At 38.3% G+C, this 19928-nt stretch overlaps 1 protein-coding gene across 2 annotated transcripts in view; it reads right to left on the bottom strand.

Moving 5' to 3' along the window:
• LOC129767932 (death-associated inhibitor of apoptosis 1) overlaps positions 1-19928 on the bottom strand; it is a 67444-nt gene that overhangs the window by 21561 nt on the left and 25955 nt on the right. Inside the window, exon 1 of one of the 2 annotated variants that reach the window (XM_055769233.1) lies at positions 259-564. The exons of the other annotated variant lie outside the window; for it this stretch is intronic. The gene's annotated coding sequence lies outside the window, so the exon portion shown is untranslated. Of the gene's footprint in view, positions 1-258; positions 565-19928 lie in introns of those variants that run through there. 2 annotated transcript variants of the gene reach the window in all.

The following is a 19928-nucleotide window of genomic DNA, read 5'->3' as shown; positions in this document are numbered from 1 at the left end:
TAGCCACAAAGTCCAATAAAACTTCAAGCACTGGAGCAATCATTCTTCCATTACTTTCATTGATCACATTGAAACAACTTCCTCCTCGTTCGTATAATCCCAAACTTTCTACAATCACCAATTTGCATTTTTGCATCGCCATCATTGCGCAGAGCTCGCATTATAACACTGAACCGGAAGACCCATATTACACTGTCCAAATACAAAATCTCCAAGGACATCCATGTTGAAAAATATATATTCCGGCATGATTCTTACCTCGATGAATTATTCTGCGATGGTTCGATAAAATCCACAAGCGATTCACAAAAACAACTCCGCTCCAAATAAATAATACGAGTATATTCCGAATTCACAACAATTTCGCAAGCGCCACTATAAACCAAGACAAACCGGCGCAATAGAACAAAAAATATACTTCGTTCCCCTAAATAATGACTTGATCAAACAAACTATTCCCCCCTCTGTTTTTCTTCACTGGGCTATATTGTTGCGAAAAACTTCCTCAAAAAAAAACTTATATTTATGGAAAACTGCACACCGCTTACGACGGGAACTTAACTAAAACTACTGAGCGAATGGTGTGAATTTCCGGCTCGCAAAACCCCTTGCGGCGAAGGCAACAAACAAAACATGACGAACTATGGCCAGGCAGCATATCGCATACAAAACACACGCATACACACACTATGCTGCTGAAAGTGTGCGTGTTGTGTGTGTGTGTGTGTGTGTGTGTGGATATGAACATAAAATAGATCATCGTAAAAATGTTCTCGAAGCAGGGAACAAACGCATTCGCCGCGACGAAAAAAAGAATAGACGAACGAAGAGAAGAGACGTAGCGAGGCATAACACTACCCACCAAACGCACACACACACACATATCAATACGCAATACGGAGGGTGGCGCGCGCGGTGGACAATAATAAACATCGGAAAAGGGGATGCCGAAAATGACGTAATTGCTCGTTCGCAAGACGGAATATCAACCAGAGAGAAGAAGCTGTTGTTCTGAGTGATTCAGGAATGCTAATTTTTGTTGACTCTTCTACCGAGTGTGAAGGTCATGGAGTATATATAATGTTGACGTTGAATTCGGGGTTTCTGATACATGTATGTTTTCTTTCCTGCTGTATTCAGAAATGTTTTATGTTTGTTTTATGTTTCCGAAATATAGGCTTATGTCCGAAGTAAGAATAGTGCATATGGATTGCATCCCAATATAATAACAATACAGGTAAACTTCGATATAACGTACATTTCACTTTCAAAATTGTACGTTGTGCCGAATTGTACGTTATATCGAAGCATAATAAAGTACTCACAAACGTAATCTATAATACATTATTGTGTTGCTGTTTTAGTACAGTTAATGAATAACTTCAATCAGAAAACGAAGCCAGCCTTTCTCATGATGTTTCCCTTCGTACTGTTTTTTAAAACTTGATTCATTTAGAATCCGGAATTACAGAACCAGCTGTATTTCGGGATTGATTAAAGGTACAAAACTTTTTTTAGCATCACAATACAGATAATTCATTGTTCTATCAGAAAAAAAATATTGAAAAAAAAATTTCTTTACACTTTGGAAATGTGTACGTTATATCGAGGTAAAATATACGTTATATCGAGTGACGTTATATCGAGGGTACGTTATAACGAGGGTACGTTATATCGAAGTTTCCCTGTAATAACTTTAATCAATCAACGGTCAAGCTGTCAAACATATTTTATTGGCGTGAATTATACCAATAATATTTATTTCAATTTTCCATGTACCGGTAAATGACTGTTCGAAAAAATGAACATTGACCAAAACCTGCATATTTTCCTACAGAAGTTATGATCGAAAAGTTTTTGCCCTACATCACAATTTGGGTTTTTTATCAATAGCTCCGCACATATTTGCTTTAAATCGAATTTATTGCTTAATTAAATAAACTTTGCTGCGTAGTGTTATGTCATTACCGAAGTTGCTGTTCGATTTCTCGAAGTGACCCTTTTATACTTCTTTAATTCTGTAGTTTCAGGTGCTACTTATCGATCACCGTTCCTGAGATCCACGAGGGACATATCTAACAAAAGCATTTCTGATTTCGAATCTAGAAAAAAAATATTTTTAAATATACGGCATTTCTTCTAATTTTGTAAGATGAAAAGCCTTTCTGCTATGAATGTTTAGTGAATTGCAGCTGTATTCCATCCAAATGCACCAAATCAGTGCAAAAGCCATGTGTATATTTAGTATGCAAAACCAAATCACACATGGAATGTTGGAGCACGATATTCGTTTACTTGTGTTCAAGGTTGCCACACCGTAACTCAGATGACACGTTGGCTCAGCTCGATGATTCCCTGCATGTGGTCTAAAACTATATGATAACGCTCGTTTTGCTATGGCGTCGGTCCAATACATTTTTGCAATGGCAGAAGTGGCACTCACAGCTCAAGGGACGATGTTCGCTGCTTCGAGTGCTGAATAAGACTAAAAATTTGCCATAGCCAAAATGCACTATTTATACCCTAGTGATTGCGTAATAGTTGTACAACGGCGGTGTTTGGCACGCAAGTGTTCCCTTCTCGTAAACTTCATTCATTGTTTATATTTCATTTTTTTCTATATTATAGAGGCTTAAAACTTGAAAGTTCATTCGCTTCTATGTTTATGTTAACGCTTAGTTGCTCGTGATGGAGAGAATGGTTAGAGAAGCACATATATACACAGAACGAATGTATGGCAGAATGAAAATGCTTGCAATTTTCGTCAAATCAAATTATTTACGAACTGCGAAATCGCAATGTGTAGCAATTTAAATTTCGCATAAGGCGCATTGATTGCATATGTTGGAGACAATTTCAAATATACGTGTGAACCACGCGTGGTAATGCCATTCTTTTTGCCAGCACGCGAGCCGAATTTGAAATTATCATAACGATTCATGTAATTATCACTAGGAACCATATGAAATAATTATTTTTATTCTTTTTCTATGTGAAGAAAAAATTGGAATGACTCCTCCATTATCTATCTCCAGGTGACTGCATATTTATGGAGATTCGCGTAGCCAAAAAGTCGCACGTCTGCTTTTAAACAAACAATCGTGATTTCAATCACAAGACCCTTCATTGACCTAATTCTAGTCGGTGAAAGGTGAATGAACTATGTAGTTTAAAACCTCTATAAGATATGTGCGCAACAAAATTTAGACCCAAATTCACGAGGTTTCGATTTACAATAATTTAGTAGTAAATAGGTTCTAAAATGCTTTTGTGAGCGGTTAACAGTTGATTGAAAACAAAGGATCGTTGGTAAGCGTAAGACAATTGAGGGGCTTAGAATGCAAGGAGTGTAAGTGACTTGATCGTTTTTTCTCCGTCAACATTTTCTTTGATTAATAACTCAACTGCAAAATTGAGTTTTATATAGAACCCGATATATGAGGTTCTGACCTATCTTCCACATGACATGAGTTGAACAAGAATTTTAATAATCTCAAGTCATCTTCTAGAACACATCAGAAACTCGCGGAGCTCATTGCGGAGAGAAAATGAAAAAAATCACATCCAATGTCCAACTATTTACTTCTAGAGAGATACATTTAGTGATGTCTAAATTTTTCATTTATTCGGTTATCGATTAATCGTTGGGGCATTTTTCAATATTCGATTCATTCGAATAATTGTTTTTCAATATTCGATTAATCGGGCAAATATTTATTTCTTGTCATAATCACGTATCACGTTGTCATTCTGTTCGATGTTAGATGGTTGAATGAAAAAATGTTGGATAAAAAAATTATGTAGCCTAATTCTTAAACTAGAAATGCATTAACCTCGAGAAAAATTCCTTTTTTCATTAATCGCGATTACAGTGGCAATTATTCGATGTATTCATACAGGGTGGGCCATTTAAAGTGGAAGGATTTGTTTTTGCAATAGCAAAGTAAAGAAGTGGAATTTTAAATATTTTTTTTAAATTCATTTATTTTGGTCCAAGGAGATTTGTTCTAACTACTTTTTGATTATGATATCTCGTAAATGACCGCCTCTGGCCTTGACCGCAAAATGTGCCCTTTTTTCGGCATTTTCCATCACTTTGCCCAATGTTTCGGCCGATATGGCAGCAATTTCTTGTCGGATATTGTCTTTCAGCGCAGCCAGGGTCCTTGGTTTACCAGTGTATACCTTGGATTTTTCACGCCAACGAAATTCCCTCCGACTTGCACTGTGGTCACGCGCAGAGCTGCATTTTTTCATCGATGTCACTGACAACTGACGAGGCACGTTAGTCACTTCCTACTGACAAAAACCTCGGTCAAATGGTGACCGACAGAGTACGATGCAACAATTTGCCTATTACTGGGCTTTGTCAATACGCTTTGACCGAACAAGTAGGCGGTAAAATTGTCCATAATGAATTGATGATTGTCGCAGATTGCATTTTATTTTCATTAAGCAAAGCTTCGATTTTCATTCCGGTTGTTGTTTCTTGTTTTTACTTGTAAACTATGTCGAACACACGATAACGTGTGAGCGATTGCAAACCATTTAGGCAACGGAATATATAATTGACCAAAGCTTGAACAATCTCTACATGCTGAAATAATGTAGAAATTTCTTTTTTCATTGAAATTTTCGCCCGATATCGAAATTCACGTATTTGAAAGTCCGCTTAGACTCATTTATATCCTTTGTTCTCCTCGAAGTTTTAGCATTTTATAGAAGAATGGTATTTAGGTAGCAACGTAAACAAATGCATCCTGGTAAACGTGTAAACTTCCATTACATCAGGTGACATGGTATTTCTTGTCTTGACGATCATAGTGCGCTGACTTGCAACATGCTTTGATGGTCAAAACACTCTGACAAACTATTTAGCATCAAACAGTGAGGAATTTGTTTTGTCGGTTTATGTTTTGCTGCACGTCGTTTGGTGATAACGTTGCAATGGTCGTCATAGTAGCCCAAATATATGCAGTGACTGTGACAAATTGCAGCTCTGGTCACGCGTAATCTAGCGCTTGCCACTCAGAATGCATTCAAGGCGTGTTATTTGGCAAAGAAATCTCAGCTAAGCACTAAGGTAAATGACTTTGGTTTGTCCAGTCGAAAATATGATCATGGTTTGTCCACGTTTTTAAATGCTCTAGTTCAGCGCACGATTGTCAAATTAGTTATTCGAATGTTTCAAAACATATAAATAATATTGTCTTCTATATGATTTACAGTAGTTTTATAGTATATGTTAACGGATTCACATGTTTTGAAGGATTATAAAAACCACATTCTATTGGTGTCAATGTGCCCCTCACTTGAGCTAACTTTTAATGAATCAACAGATGATTATTTGGCACGTATTCAGACCATTTCTGGATTATAACACTTATAAATATTTACAAATAAGCATCATGATTGCACACCATTTGTATTAGATTTAATTGGCTAAACAATGTAATTAACGCATTTCGATGACCTTAATTCTGATCATGAATTGTCCAATACAATAATGTTGTTTTGTCCACATGATTTCTATGGCAACCACTTGGAGCGCTGCAATTTGTTTATGTTTGTTTATAGTGTGCTTCGCATATAGCAGAAGTAAGGTTTTTCTGTGTTGATTGTTTTGAGGTGAACACTTCTAAAATGATGACAGTAAACTCAAGCAATGAGAAATGCAACATCCACTTGAAAATTCGAGTTTTTTCATTCGAAAATGGTGATTTCTAAAGCTGGACAAACTATGATCATTTTCTGGACAATCCATGATCAGAGGTGGTCAAACCATAATCATAATTTCTCTTTGAGGAAAATCGTTAAAAAACATAAATATTTGAATAATTTCAACGCCTTATGGTAGAATAGAGACTTAGGGTTTTTCAACAAACCCAAACTCGTCTTGATTATATGTGATTTTCATGAAGAAAAATCGATTTGCATTCACTAGTTGCGTGAAAACACCCTAAATTGGACAAACCAAAATCATTTACCCTAATGAAAATGATGCAAGTAATACTATGCTGAGACGGTAAAGTTCCTAAAGTTAGTCCCATGTAAGGTGAAGGTGGAAGCTAGCCACAAATGGCTGCCACAATGGCGCTCAATTCTTTCATCTCTCTCCCTCACCCCTCGCCCGAAAATCAATAATTTTGCGAAACAGTGTGAAGAAAATGATCGTTTTCGCACACTTCCCATCAAGTAATATCGAACAAACTCTAATCGATTACTCACAAGATATTAAATTTTCATCTGCTGTCGCACTGTATAGTTAAAAATGTCGGAAAACTCGAGCTAGTGCTCTGAAAGGTAAATTTTAATTTTTGAATTTTCGGCAATGGTTTTGTTTGTATTGGTGAAAGCATCGTTATTTTTTCGACACTGATGCCAACAACATCATCGAAACAACTATAAAAACCACTCAATAAAATGTTATTCCTGAGTCATAGCGTTTCATGGCATGAAAATCAATAGAATAAAATTGTGTTGATATCAATACAATTATTATTTTTACGTTTAATGGGTCTATAATGTAAGTTTTAACAACTTTAACATTGTATTGCAGAGCTCGGACTGCTCGGACACTGCCACGGCTGCCTATGCTTTCAAAAACAGTAAACGGAAAAGTATTACATTCAATCAAATGGCCTCGGCCAACGAAGAGAAGGGTTAAGGCTCTCCAACGTGAATATGTGAAAAGAATACCATCAACGAACGAAAATATTAAGGAATTATCAACATCGAGTTACTATGCGGAAGAACTTGTTAATTCAAAAAAAGAGCCTCAATTTGCATGTGTTATAAATTTGCTCAAGTTACGCTCGCGTATAATCAGAATTTTACTTCATATGCAAATTCACCTTCTATATATATATATATATATATATATATATATATATATATATATATATATATATATATATATTTATATTTACAATTGTTCATCGGAACATATCGTTCAAACATTTTACTTTAGTATTGAATTGTTATTTTTTTCAAATGTATTCAAAGACTCGTGTCAATGAAGCGCCACACAGTCTGATAAGTGAATTGATCTATTTACGTCTGCTTTGCTTTTCTCTCACAAACACTATTACCCCATTTTTACACGTGGGTTTACCTATACTACTACAATGGCTAGCTTCCACCTTCACCTCAAGAAGAATTTAATTTTATTTCTAATCCTCATTCGAACGATCGGTGGATACACCTTCAATTCTCTATCTATGAGACAGATTTGAACGGTGTGGTACTGAATGATGTTCCCAATACCGTTACCGATAATATGACCGATCCCTTCCACTCAAAAAAAAGACACCAATAATGTCGAACGGGGCAATAAAAAAAAGCATCGAACGTGCCAGCATTTACACACTGTTTGTAAGCGATTACGATGAATGAAATGTACCACTACACAGGCGCCAGCACTTCCTGGCACAACCACACACGTTCCCGGGAGAACGACCAGACACATCACAACGCAACATAACAAATTGAGGGTCAAAAGAATGCGCTTCGGAAGGGATAGAAGAGAGGCGTTATGTTTTATGCATCTCTTTCTTCCCCTTGTGTGTTTTTTTCTTCTTCTTCCGAGTGCGCGTATTTTAGTTGCAATTGCAAAAGTCCGAAGCCCTTACCTCCCCCTTTATGGTGCATATGACCCTCCCAAGTGTTCCCTCCGGGAAATTATTGCATATGTTTAAATAGCTGAGAATCGAATAGCTTCTGCGTGATCAAAATGGATAACATTATGAATAATGTGCTTTCACTGTGCGACCATCGAAAAAAACATTATGAATGAAATCCAACTCTTCAGGGTACAGACAAAACCGAAAGAAAACCTCAAACGGATTGAGTTTCGGGGCTACTGGGAAAGAAACAACAATAATAATAAAAACAAAAACAAATCAAACCAAGCGAAAGCAAAATCCATATGGTTCACTGGGGAACGACGGTTTCTGGTGCTCCGTCGAACCATGAATGCATGCATGCATGAATGGATAAGCTCCGGCTGTCTTCTTCCACAGTCGAAATGTGCGTACACAAAGGCGACGATGAATCAATTGATAGTACGGAGTACCAGAGCTAAAACGAAGGGGGGCAAAGAAGAGTAACACACGAAGAAGTAGCGCTTCCACAAACAACAATGACTAAGATTGTGGAACGTAATTCTAAATATTTAAATTACGAACCGAAATTCCTTCGAGCAAGGGCTAAGGCACCGCCATAACTGAATCATCCAAAATTCGAAGGGCAGGATGAAAGACAAGAAACGGGAGCGCAATAGCGCTCATTTTCATTCATAAACTATGGTGATGATGATGCTGAGTGCCCTGGTTCGCATCCATCACAGACAGGAAGCTCGTCTCAACAAAAGAGAGCATTCATGAAGTATGTTCATTGTAGAACGAAAAAAAACTTTATCTCGAATAAACATGTTTATGGGATAGGGAGAAACCCTTCCAAGAAGGCGTAATATCTTCTGGCACAAATGTAGTTCACACATTGACTCATTACGCTCTGTTTGAATACTTGTGTCCTTAGGACGGGTCACTAGTCTGAAGTGAAGCTCTTCAAACTACACACAGAGTGGATCCATAACCTTACTAGCGTGCAATGCCCAGTTCAATGCTTCGCCGGAGTTATAAAACATTCACCAACCTCATCAAACAGAATTGATAACATCCAATTGTTGATCTTTCTTCAGACTTTCAACAATGACAAGATCCTTTTCTCGGGAAACATCGCAAATAATGTAAGCAGACCTCGGTATTTGATGGCGATAATGGATACCGAGATCATTTTTCTTGAACAGCTACGTTATATCAATTTTAGCTTTGGTAGGATAAGTTTTTAGATATACGTCAAATATGTCAAATATAACTCAAACTATATTTCAACAACTAGGGGTACCTAAGGAGTTTTTTTTTTCTTCTGTCTAATCAGCTACTGGAGAAAATAATCTCAAAAATTGGATGCATTTGATGCATCCACACGTATTCACCTGGTTTGGCATTCTGTAACTTTACCAAAAATTAGGGCAAAATTAATAGGATAACTTTGACGATTTTAGAGCCATTAGAACGGCTTCAATTTGAATCGTTATCAAATCAATGGAATAAGTGCACTCAAGCTGGTGGAACCAAGTTTGAATAATTAAATCACCAGATAAAACTTGATTCATTTAGAATCCGTAATCACATCAGTTACAGTTTTGATAAATTTCCATACTTTTCTTCGGATTCGATGGAGGGTAAATTTGGACTCGGTCAAAATCAGCGGTCATTTTATTTCACGATCTCATAATAAACACATAGCAAAAATTCACTGAAAAGTTCGATAATAACGGATCTTTCATTGAGGACTTGTAATCCTTTTTTCCATAAAACAACTGTTTTTTGAGGTATTGTGTTCGATTTTTTTCTGGTTATAGTTCAACTCTTATATTTTAAGAATGAAATTTGATTTCGGTCATATACGATCGACCCGTTGGGCCCAATTTTCCACTACTCGGCCACACATTTCGACCGAAATGTTGCGAATTTTGCGTTGGATGTCGTCTCTGAGCTCTTCTAAAGTTGCTGGCTTGTAGGCATAGACCAGCGATTTGACATAGCTCCATAAAAAGAAATGCAATGGCGTCAAATCGCATGATGAACGGAGGCGGCCAATCGACAGGTCCATTTCTCGAAATGACACGTTCACCAAACTTACTTCAATAAGTCCATTGTCGCGTGCGCTGTGTGGCAAGTGGCACCTTCTTGTTGAAACCACATATCTTTGATGCTTTGAAGCTCTTCCAATTCTGGCCAAAAATAGGCTTTCAACATGTCGCGATACCGTTCTCCATTAACATGTTACAGTTAACGGTCGTTCTCATCGACGAAGAAATCAGTAGTTTTTGTGCGGATGTAGGTGTGCATCTGACCAATAACGCATATTTAGCTTTTTGACAAACCCATTTAGCCAGAAATGAGCCTCATCGCTGAAGATGGTTTTGTGAAGAAAAACGTCATTTCATTCAAGATTCGCCAGAGCTCAATCGAAAAAGTTTCGGCGTTTCATATGAACAAGTGGCTTCAGTTCCTGGGTCAATTTGTTTTTGTAAGGATGCAGTCAAAGATCATTTTTACAAAACACGCCACAGTAAGGTTTGGGAGTGCCCAATTCTTGAGAATGGCGTGAAATAGACGGATTTGGGTACTTTCGGATGGATTCACTAGCGGCTGCGATATTTTCGTTGCTTCGTGCGGGGCGGTTTCTCGTTGGCACGGGAATACCCAACAGCGAAAATGTAGACTCAAATTTGGTCACTAAACTATGCACAGCCTGCCGTCTGGGACGATTATTACGGCCGCAAATTGGAGTAAACGCTCTGAAAAACTTCGCCATGATGAAAATGTTGATTTTGACTAACGACAGATCATTCAAATGTTTTACTGGTTCGTTTACACGAAGACACAAAAGATGTCGCTAATATATGACCCTTTATTTGTGAAGCAACAGCGATCTCAAAACATCACCCTCATTCCTATGAATCTATGAAAATGAATTTTTAATTAGGATAGAAGTACCTATCATCGCAATAATATAAATTATGGTAATACTAGTGAATATTGTTGTTAGTTTAGAAAGCATATCTTATTTTTAAAGGCTCTAATACGATTTTGAAACATCAGAAATCTCTTCTTTGTCGATTCAGGTACTTGATCCCATGCGAAACATTGTTCTTTCGTTGAAACATTTAGTTTGAAAATAGTGTGTCCCATTGATGCTTGTTCCTTAGCATATTGCTAAGGAATATGCGATCAAAATAATGAGATTTTTATGCTGTGAAGTGGCTGTTTTGATGCAAACACAATGTTGACGCATGCATTACAACCCTCTTGATGTTATGATTTGACCAATTTATACGATTTTATCGAAATAAACCTGTATTTTTGTATTACCTAAATTGGTACAATTTCACATCTACGTGCCAATTATCACAATAAAGGGTGTGTCACATCAAATTGCATCACGGAAAAAACGCTGTAGAAATTTAATTTTTAGGAATTATATCTTCAGCTTTCGCTTATAATCAGATAAGAGTGTATAGATTACGTTAGCCATGCTTCACTGTCAATTTTTCGTAAATTTGGAAAAATGTCGTCGAACGAAAAAGAGCGTCGTGAATTAATCCTGTGCACTCATTTCGAGAATCCGGAGTTGTCACATCGGGACATCGGTAAGATGCTGGGAATCGTCCAATCCACGGTCAGCAGAATACTAAAACGATACTTCGAGAACCTAACCATCGACCGGAAGGTGAAGAACGGCAAAAATGGATGCTCCGTCAGTGAAAAAGATCACAAGCGCGTAGTTAAGCAGTTTAGCCGTGATCCGAGAAGTTCGGTCCGGGATGTCGCTAATAAGCTGAATTTGTCAAGTTCATTCGTCCAGCGGACCAAGCAGCGGGAGGGCCTGCGTACATACAAGGTTCAGAAGGCTCCTAACCGCGACGAAAGGCAAAACATGGTGGGGAAGACGCGAGCCCGGAAGTTGTACACCGAAATGCTGACGAAGCCGCATTGCCTGGTAATGGATGACGAAACCTTCATCAAAGCGGACTTTCGTCAGCTGCCGGGCCTGTTGTTCTTCTCCGCAAAGGACAAATTCAGCGTTCTGGCGGAGATTCGCAAGCAGAAACTATCCAAGTTTGCCAAAAAGTACATGGTGTGGCAAGCGATCTGCTCTTGCGGAAAGCGGAGCGCCCCCTTCGTGATGACCGGCACGGTAAACGGGCAGGTTTACCTTAAGGAGTGCCTACAGAAGCGCTTACTACCACTATTGAAGCAGCACGAGGGCCCGACCATCTTCTGGCCGGATCTCGCTTCGTGCCACTATTCAAAGGACGTGTTGGAGTGGTACGAAGCCAACGGGGTCACCTTCGTGCCAAAGGAAATGAACCCGCCCAACGCGCCGGAGCTTCGCCCAATAGAGAAATATTGGGCGATTATGAAGCAGGCCCTCCGGAAGAACCCAAAAGCTGTCAAATCGGAGGCGGACTTCAAGAGAAAATGGATTTCTGTTCAAAAAAAAATACAACCTGACGTTGTACAGAACCTTATGGACGGGGTAAAGAGGAAGGTGCGAGCATACGGGCTTGGGCTCGAAGTAGTTTTTATTTTACTGTCTAAAATTTTCAAAAGGATCGGTTTACTGGGCGAATTTCTACAGCGTTTTTTCCGTGATGCAATTTGATGTGACACACCCTTTATCGAAAGCGGCCTTGTTCCTATTATGGTTGTACGTTGTTATGTTATAGTTGTTATGCTATTATGGTTGTACCTCACGTTTTCACGTTGTGCAATTGCATATCATAAGGCGCTTTTGAACGCTCAGTAGTGTTGTGAAATAGCACTATGCGTGTCCGACCGAAGCATATTTGTTTGATCCACTCCGTTGAAAATTAAAAAATTGAAAATTCAGTATCCCTGCCTATCTGGTCAATATTTGGTATCCGGCCGGATACCGGATATTAGAAAAAAAAACAATAATTTCTCATTAACAGAAGATAAATCATAACCGGAACTCGTAATGCTTGTTAATTCTTTTTTGATTTGTAGTTAATTAAGTGTACACTCTCTCAAATTATCATCCCGGAAAAAAACTAAGAACTTTGTTTTTTTTAAATTTTGAATACAACTGAATACTGTCTGGAAAGCCATGGTTATCGTAAAAGAAAGTCAATTAAGAGAAACGATCAAAGCAAAAATTGCCTGATAATAAATAATGAAAAATTAGCCTTGTACAGAATTTATTGAATTTTCAAAACTGCATTCTGATTCGGGAATAATCGTATTAATGGAAAAGTATCCATCAGAAAAAGGGAAATTTTCCATTCTATCAATATTTTTTCCTATAATAAAATAACATACATGAGAGTTCTTGGAATCAAATGAATGCTGATGGATGAGGTTAATTTGATTTTCTATTGACTTGGTTAATAAAACACTGCCTTAATCTACAAAATCTTTAAAAAACAGAAAAAATCGTTTTTTTTTCTTTCCAATATTGTTATCCACTACACCTACACACAAAAAGATAGAAGCATCAAGTATCACGCCTCAAAAGCTTTAAATGAAGCTTAAAAAGATGTATATCCCATCTTCATGCGTTGGTTTTTCACAAAGTTACAGCGTTTTTAGAATCGCTTAAAAACTTCGACTTCGCGCTATACATGTACAGAAAAAAAATTAAAAAACATCACTGAAAATGTTCCTGTTCCTGTTCCTGTTAGCATCGACACCAAGACGCAACAAATTATTTCTTCACCACAATTTAACGAAAAAAGTGTTACAGATCCGATATTTATCCGAAATCGTTTAAGTTTTAAGTATTTTGTATCTTATTAAAAGTGATTCAAATAAATAAACTCTCAGAAAAATAGGATTTATAATGCGCAGAATTAAGCTCTTAATGTTTTATTTATGTTCCGTATTCTGCGCAGGACGAAACAAGGGTGACTCCAGGTAAGTAAAATATGCGTTATTCTCGTTAGAAACTAGAAGCTTATTTTGGCCATGGAGATGACAAGAAAATGTATTTCGGAACGCCGAGCAGCAAAATATCAAGGAATCCCGGAAAGTACTCTTCGTGCACAACTGAAATTGAATGGTAACGTGAAACGCCCTAGAAAACACTCACTTTTCTGGAAGGAAGAGGAAGAAAGCATTGTCCAGTAGATAATCGAGGCTTCCAGAGCCGGGTTGTGCTCCCGTGACCGAGTGGTTAGCGTCACATCTAATATATCGGGGGTTCGGGTTCGATTCCCGTTCAGGTTGAGGGAATTTTTCCTCAAAGAAATTTCCTCCGTCTTGCACTGTGGTCACGCGTATTCTAGAGCTTGCCACTCAGAATGCATTCAAGGCGTGTTATCTGGCATAGAAATCCCAACTAAGTACTAACAAAAAATGAGGCAAGTGATACTACGTTGAGACGGCAAAGTTCCTCTAGGAACGTTAATGCCATTTAAGAAGAAGAAGAGCCGGGTTTCCGATTGACAAGAAAGCAGCGAACTTGTGTTACGAAGCATAACGGAAGTGATTCCAAGAGGTAGATGATTACGTCCAACCAGCAGATATCAGCAACGTCTTAGAAGATTCTACCCGGGTATTCCACAAGGACGAATTCTCCCATAAGATTTGTCCCAACAAAGGAAGTGGTTTTGGCACCAGCTGACGAAAAATACGTCCATACTTCAAACGCGAACTTGGAGAAGAAATGCTACATAGTGCTGTTTTCAGTTTTAATTGTCATTCCCGTATTCCCGTATAAACCGCGCATTACAAATAGCGCTCCAGATGGTTGGTCAATGAGTTAAAATGGCTCAGGCTGGATGACATGTGAAACTTGTTTGCCAATAAATAAGTAAAATAACCTATTCGAGAGATAAACTTACATTTGATGGGTGCGCTGAATTAGGAATACAGCGCGGACTCGATTATATACAGTTTTTGATTTCTTTTCACTGTTTATTATCGAATCCTGTATATAATCGAGTCAAAAAAAAATTATTTGTTTTTTTTGCATGTATTTTTCGTTTTTTGGAAATTAAAGAGGAATTTGATTTTCGATTCATCCCCTTAAAGTCAGAAAACACCTTTCTCACATCACAATCTTCAACAATCACGATTTTTACCCCACTGTACATGTAATAGCCACTTAAACTTCACCTTAACGTTGAAAGGTTACATTTCCTCTTGGAATAAGCTATATTTGTAATATAAAAAAATATATTTATTTCCAAACTGTATATAATCGAGTCTAAAATTGTATATAATCGAATCACATATAATCGAGTCTGTATATAATCGAGTCCGACCTGTATTACAATTACAAGTGCGCAGAATCACATATTTTCATAAATATTTTTTTAAATAGTTTTATGAAACATTGTTTACGGTTTTTATTTTCAATGTTACTACTAATGATATAGTTTGAATACCGCATTAACTGTTTTGTGATATGGTGCATATATTTTGGTTACAGAATGGTTTAAACTTTGAAAAGTCTTAACAGCGCAGAATATGGTGGAGTTACAAAAAGAAAACAAAATCCGGATCTAGTAATTTTCGCAAAGGTATATTTATAAAAGGGTTTACCTAAAATCCGAGCAAATTTTTTTTTGCAGTGGATCCTTTTTTTGTGTGGAACTGCTCCCTTTAGTTCGAAACACTTATGCGATATGCGATTCTCCAGATAGGTCTTCAAAATACCCGTCTACTCCTGCAATAACATCTTCACTGAACGAAGAAAATAAGCGTAACGGAAATAACCACATAGAAAAAAGCGCAAAAAACCCACACTGAAAAACTGATTACGAATCATTTATTTTTTAGCAATGACATAACTCGAGAAATAATCAAGCAAATGGAACCTGATTTGGCATATGGAGATTTTAGAGGGCAATAAATGTTTCTATGGTGGTTCGACACTCCTCCCCGCTCTCTAAAGGGGGCTGCCATACAAATGAAACACAAATTTATGCATAACTCGAGAACTAATCAGGCAAATGGAACCAAAATAGGAATTTGAGGATTTTACAGTAGAATAAATATTCCTATGATGGTATGACGCTCCTCCCTTCTCTGGAAGGGGATCCCATGAAAATATCATACATATTTCAACCAACCACATGATCAATGGAAATTTTCGAAAAACGCTGAAGGAAATGGTTAAATGCGGAAAATTTAATTCCCATATGTTCTACAATTACATCGTGATAAGCGTTGTTAGTCCATTTAATGTTTGATGTCTATATAAATAAAAATGGATCGCCAAATGTGTTGGTAAGCACAAAACTCGAGAAAGGAATCATCCAATTTGAGCTGTCTCTATTTTATTATATTTCCATACCAAACATGTATTTCATGAAATGGAGAAACATGTTATTTGCAAGTGATTGAATAATCTTGAACGAGAATTGTGAATATTATACGAGAACATTATAATGACGACTTTTGGTAGAAGTACTAGGAAACTTATAGTGAAAGGAAATTGTAGAGACTCAATTAGAACGTTCGTTTGTTAAGAAAACGTGAATGTTTGAAAGTATTCATATGAAATAATTCTGGGCGGGACGAAGTTCGCCGGGTCAGCTAGTGCGAAATAAAATTTTAATGCGATTTGGCGTAGTGGTAACATCCATTCCGCTCACGTTGAAGGTCACGAGCTCAATTCTCACCCCCGACATTCTTCCGAAATGGAAGTAAGGTGAAGAACGAGCCAAAAGTGTTGAAAGTCATTATGATACAGGAAAAAACAGTTTGAATGCACCGTGCATATCATTCTATCCAAAGAAAATTAAAAAAATAACAAGGCAGCCATTCCATGCCAAACCGTTATAGTGATACTCAGTTTAGTGGTTCAAAAGTCATGAATTTTTGAAAAAAAGTCATTTTTGGGAAAAGTGGAAAAAAATTATCTTTCGGACCAACCTAAAATAGAAATGGGCATCCTAACAAAAAAATATAAAAAATACGAGTGTAAATTTTTACGATAAAGAACAAAATTACCACTTTTGACGAAAATCTGAGGACCACTATATCGGTATGGCATGGAATGTTTGAAAGAGAGATCCATTATACATATTGGGTTGGCACTAGTCATCATCAGTCTCGCATCAGCTAGCTTTTAGACAGCAGTCTTTTCTAAAGCTGATATCATACTTTCCTGATACATACTACGCTTGTGCATTGTTCTTGCAAGGGTAATAATGTATCATCAATCGACCATTTTCAACATCAACATCTACAACCATCTTCAACTGCAGTAGATATTTGTGTATCTTAAGAGATTTACTATAGGAATTAAATTCCTTTGTGCTCAGAATTCAACTACGATCATCGTGCGCTCGAGGACGTTTTTTTCATAAGGCACACTGAACATTATCCGTAGATGCTGCGCGTGAGCTGATATTTAAATTATCGAGTTACGCATTGTAAAGGGTGTGTCACATCAAATTGCATCACGGAAAAAACGCTGTAGAAATTCGCCCAGTAGACCGATCCTTTTGAAAATTTTAGACAGTAAAATAAAGACTATTAAACAACTTTTGGCATTTTCTTTTTATTCATACTTCGAGCCCAAGCCCGTATGCTGGCACCTTCCTCTTTACCCCGTCCATAAGGTTCTGTACAACGTCAGGTTGTAGTTTGTTTTGAACAGAAATCCATTTTCTCTTGAAGTCCGCCTCCGATTTGACAACTTTTGGGTTCTTCCGGTGGGCCTGCTTCATAATCGCCCAATATTTCTCTATTGGGCGAAGCTCCGGCGCGTTGGGCGGGTTCATTTCCTTTGGCACGAAGGTGACCCTGTTGGCTTCGTACCACTCCTACACGTCCTTTGAATAGTGGCACGAAGCGAGATCCGGCCTAAAGATGGTCGGGCCCTCGTGCTGCTTCAATAGTGGTAGTAAGCGCTTCTGTAGGCACTCCTTAAGGTAAACCTGCCCGTTTACCGTGCCGGTCATCACGAAGGGGGCGCTCCGCTTTCCGCAAGAGCAGATCGCTTGCCACACCATGTACTTTTTGGCAAACTTGGATAGTTTCTGCTTGCGAATCTCCGCCGGAACGCTGAATTTGTCCTTTGCGGAGAAGAACAACAGGCCCGGCAGCTGACGAAAGTCCGCTTTGACGTAGGTTTCGTCGTCCATTACCAGGCAATGCGGCTTCGTCAGCATTTCGGTGTACAGTTTCCGGGCTCGCGTCTTCCCCACCATGTTTTGCCTTTCGTCGCGGTTAGGAGCCTTCTGAACCTTGTATGTACGCAGGCCCTCCCGCTGCTTGGTCCGCTGGACGAATGAATTTGACAAATTCAGCTTATTGGCGACATCCCGGACCGAACTTCTCGGATCACGTCTAAACTGCTTAACTACGCGCTTGTGATCTTTTTCACTGGCGGAGCATCCATTTTTGCCGTTCTTCACCTTCCGGTCGATGGTTAGGTTCTCGAAGTATCGTTTTAGTACTCTGCTGACCGTGGATTGGACGATTCCCAGCATCTTACCGATGTCCCGATGTGACAACTCCGGATTCTCGAAATGGGTGCACAGGATTAGTTCACGACGCTCTTTTTCGTTCGATGACATTTTTCCAAATTTACGAAAAATTGACAGTGAAGCATGGTCAACGTGATCTATACACTCTTATCTGATTATAAGCGAAAGCTGAAGATATAATTCCTAAAAATTAAATTTCTACAGCGTTTTTTCCGTGATGCAATTTGATGTGACACACCCTTTAAGATTAAGGGCATTCCTGAGCTTTGTAGTTCAATTGAGCATTCAAAATGACACGGACATTTGACCATCAAAAGGTTTTAGCCGTTTGTGAGACGGTCACAAAATAAGTCTCTTAAGCATGGCACAACTTCTTCAAAAGTTGATTCGAACAAAAGCAAAATAAAAAAAAATTGTTATTTTGGTTCTCCCATTTTTTTCCATTTTACCTAGATTTATCGAGCACCTCTCTTATTATTGCTGCCTGCGAAACAGTTCTTCCGTCATCGTCTAAAAGTATTACCACATGGACTGGTATGGATTTGATCCTGAGCTTCTGAGTGTGATAAGCTGATGCTCCTGGGAACTTAAAAGATAGGCCACTGCACATCGCTTAACCTCCAACCACAAAAACCACAATCTGATTAATAAGCGAGTATGAAATATGAGATTTGCCGAGAGCCCGCACTCCTCTTGGATACAATATCTACGTGGGAACTTCAGGCCATGCAATCAAGAGTAAATGAATAACCTGTTCCAACCCATATTTGGCACAGCGTTCGAAATATCGAACAGCTATTTTGATAATTTTTCATGGCTTTGGAAAGCAATTATATAGTAAGGTTTTGGCATCTTAGCTTGGTTTATTAGCTACCACTTACTATTATTTTCATCAATCTCTATTTATATAGAAATGTTCTGTTCGTTTGTGTACTCGTCAAAAACTCGAAAAGTACGGAATCGATTGAGCTCAAAGTTGTACACAATATACAATCCACCTCAAGGAGTGTTGTTACGGCATAAAAAATTGGACAATTGGAAGAAAGAAGATTTTCTATATGACCAGAGTGCGTTTCTGAAATTGAGCTTCTAATGAAAATCGACTATTAAGTAATGAATATGTGTTCTATGTGAAGGTTCGTTTGTGTGCGCGTTAAAAACTCGAAAAGTACGAAACCGACTGAGCACAAACTATGATACAATAAACAAAACAATCAAACACATCTAGGATTGTTGTTACAACATAAAAAAATGAAAAATTCAACTCAACCATGCAACCACAATGTGCCACAGCAAAGCGTGGCAGGGTACAATTAAAGGGCGTGTCACATCAAATTGCATCACGGAAAAAACGCAGTAGAAATTTAATTTTTAGGAATTATATCTTCAGCTTTCGCTTATAATCAGATAAGAGTGTATAGATCACGTTGACCATGCTTCACTGTCAATTTTTCGTAAATTTGGAAAAATGTCGTCGAACGAGCGTCGAGCGTCGTGAATTAATCCTGTGCACTCATTTCGAGAATCCGGAGTTGTCACATCGGGACATCGGTAAGATGCTGGGAATCGTCCAATCCACGGTTAGCAGAGTACTGAAACGATACTTCGAGAACCTAACCATCGACCGGAAGGTGAAGAACGGCAAAAATGGATGCTCCGTCAGTGAAAAAGATCACAAGCGCGTAGTTAAGCAGTTTAGACGTGATCCGAGAAGTTCGGTCCGGGATGTCGCCAATAAGCTGAATTTGTCAAGTTCATTCGTCCAGCGGACCAAGCAGCGGGAGGGCCTGCGTACATACAAGGTTCAGAAGGCTCCTAACCGCGACGAAAGGCAAAACATGGTGGGGAAGACGCGAGCCCGGAAGCTGTACACCGAAATGCTGACGAAGCC

This window comes from Toxorhynchites rutilus, chromosome 2 (assembly GCF_029784135.1).
Source record: "Toxorhynchites rutilus septentrionalis strain SRP chromosome 2, ASM2978413v1, whole genome shotgun sequence".
Taxonomy (NCBI): Eukaryota; Metazoa; Arthropoda; class Insecta; order Diptera; family Culicidae; genus Toxorhynchites; species Toxorhynchites rutilus.
Note: the sequence above shows the minus strand (reverse complement) of the source record. Positions and strands in the feature narration are given on the sequence as shown.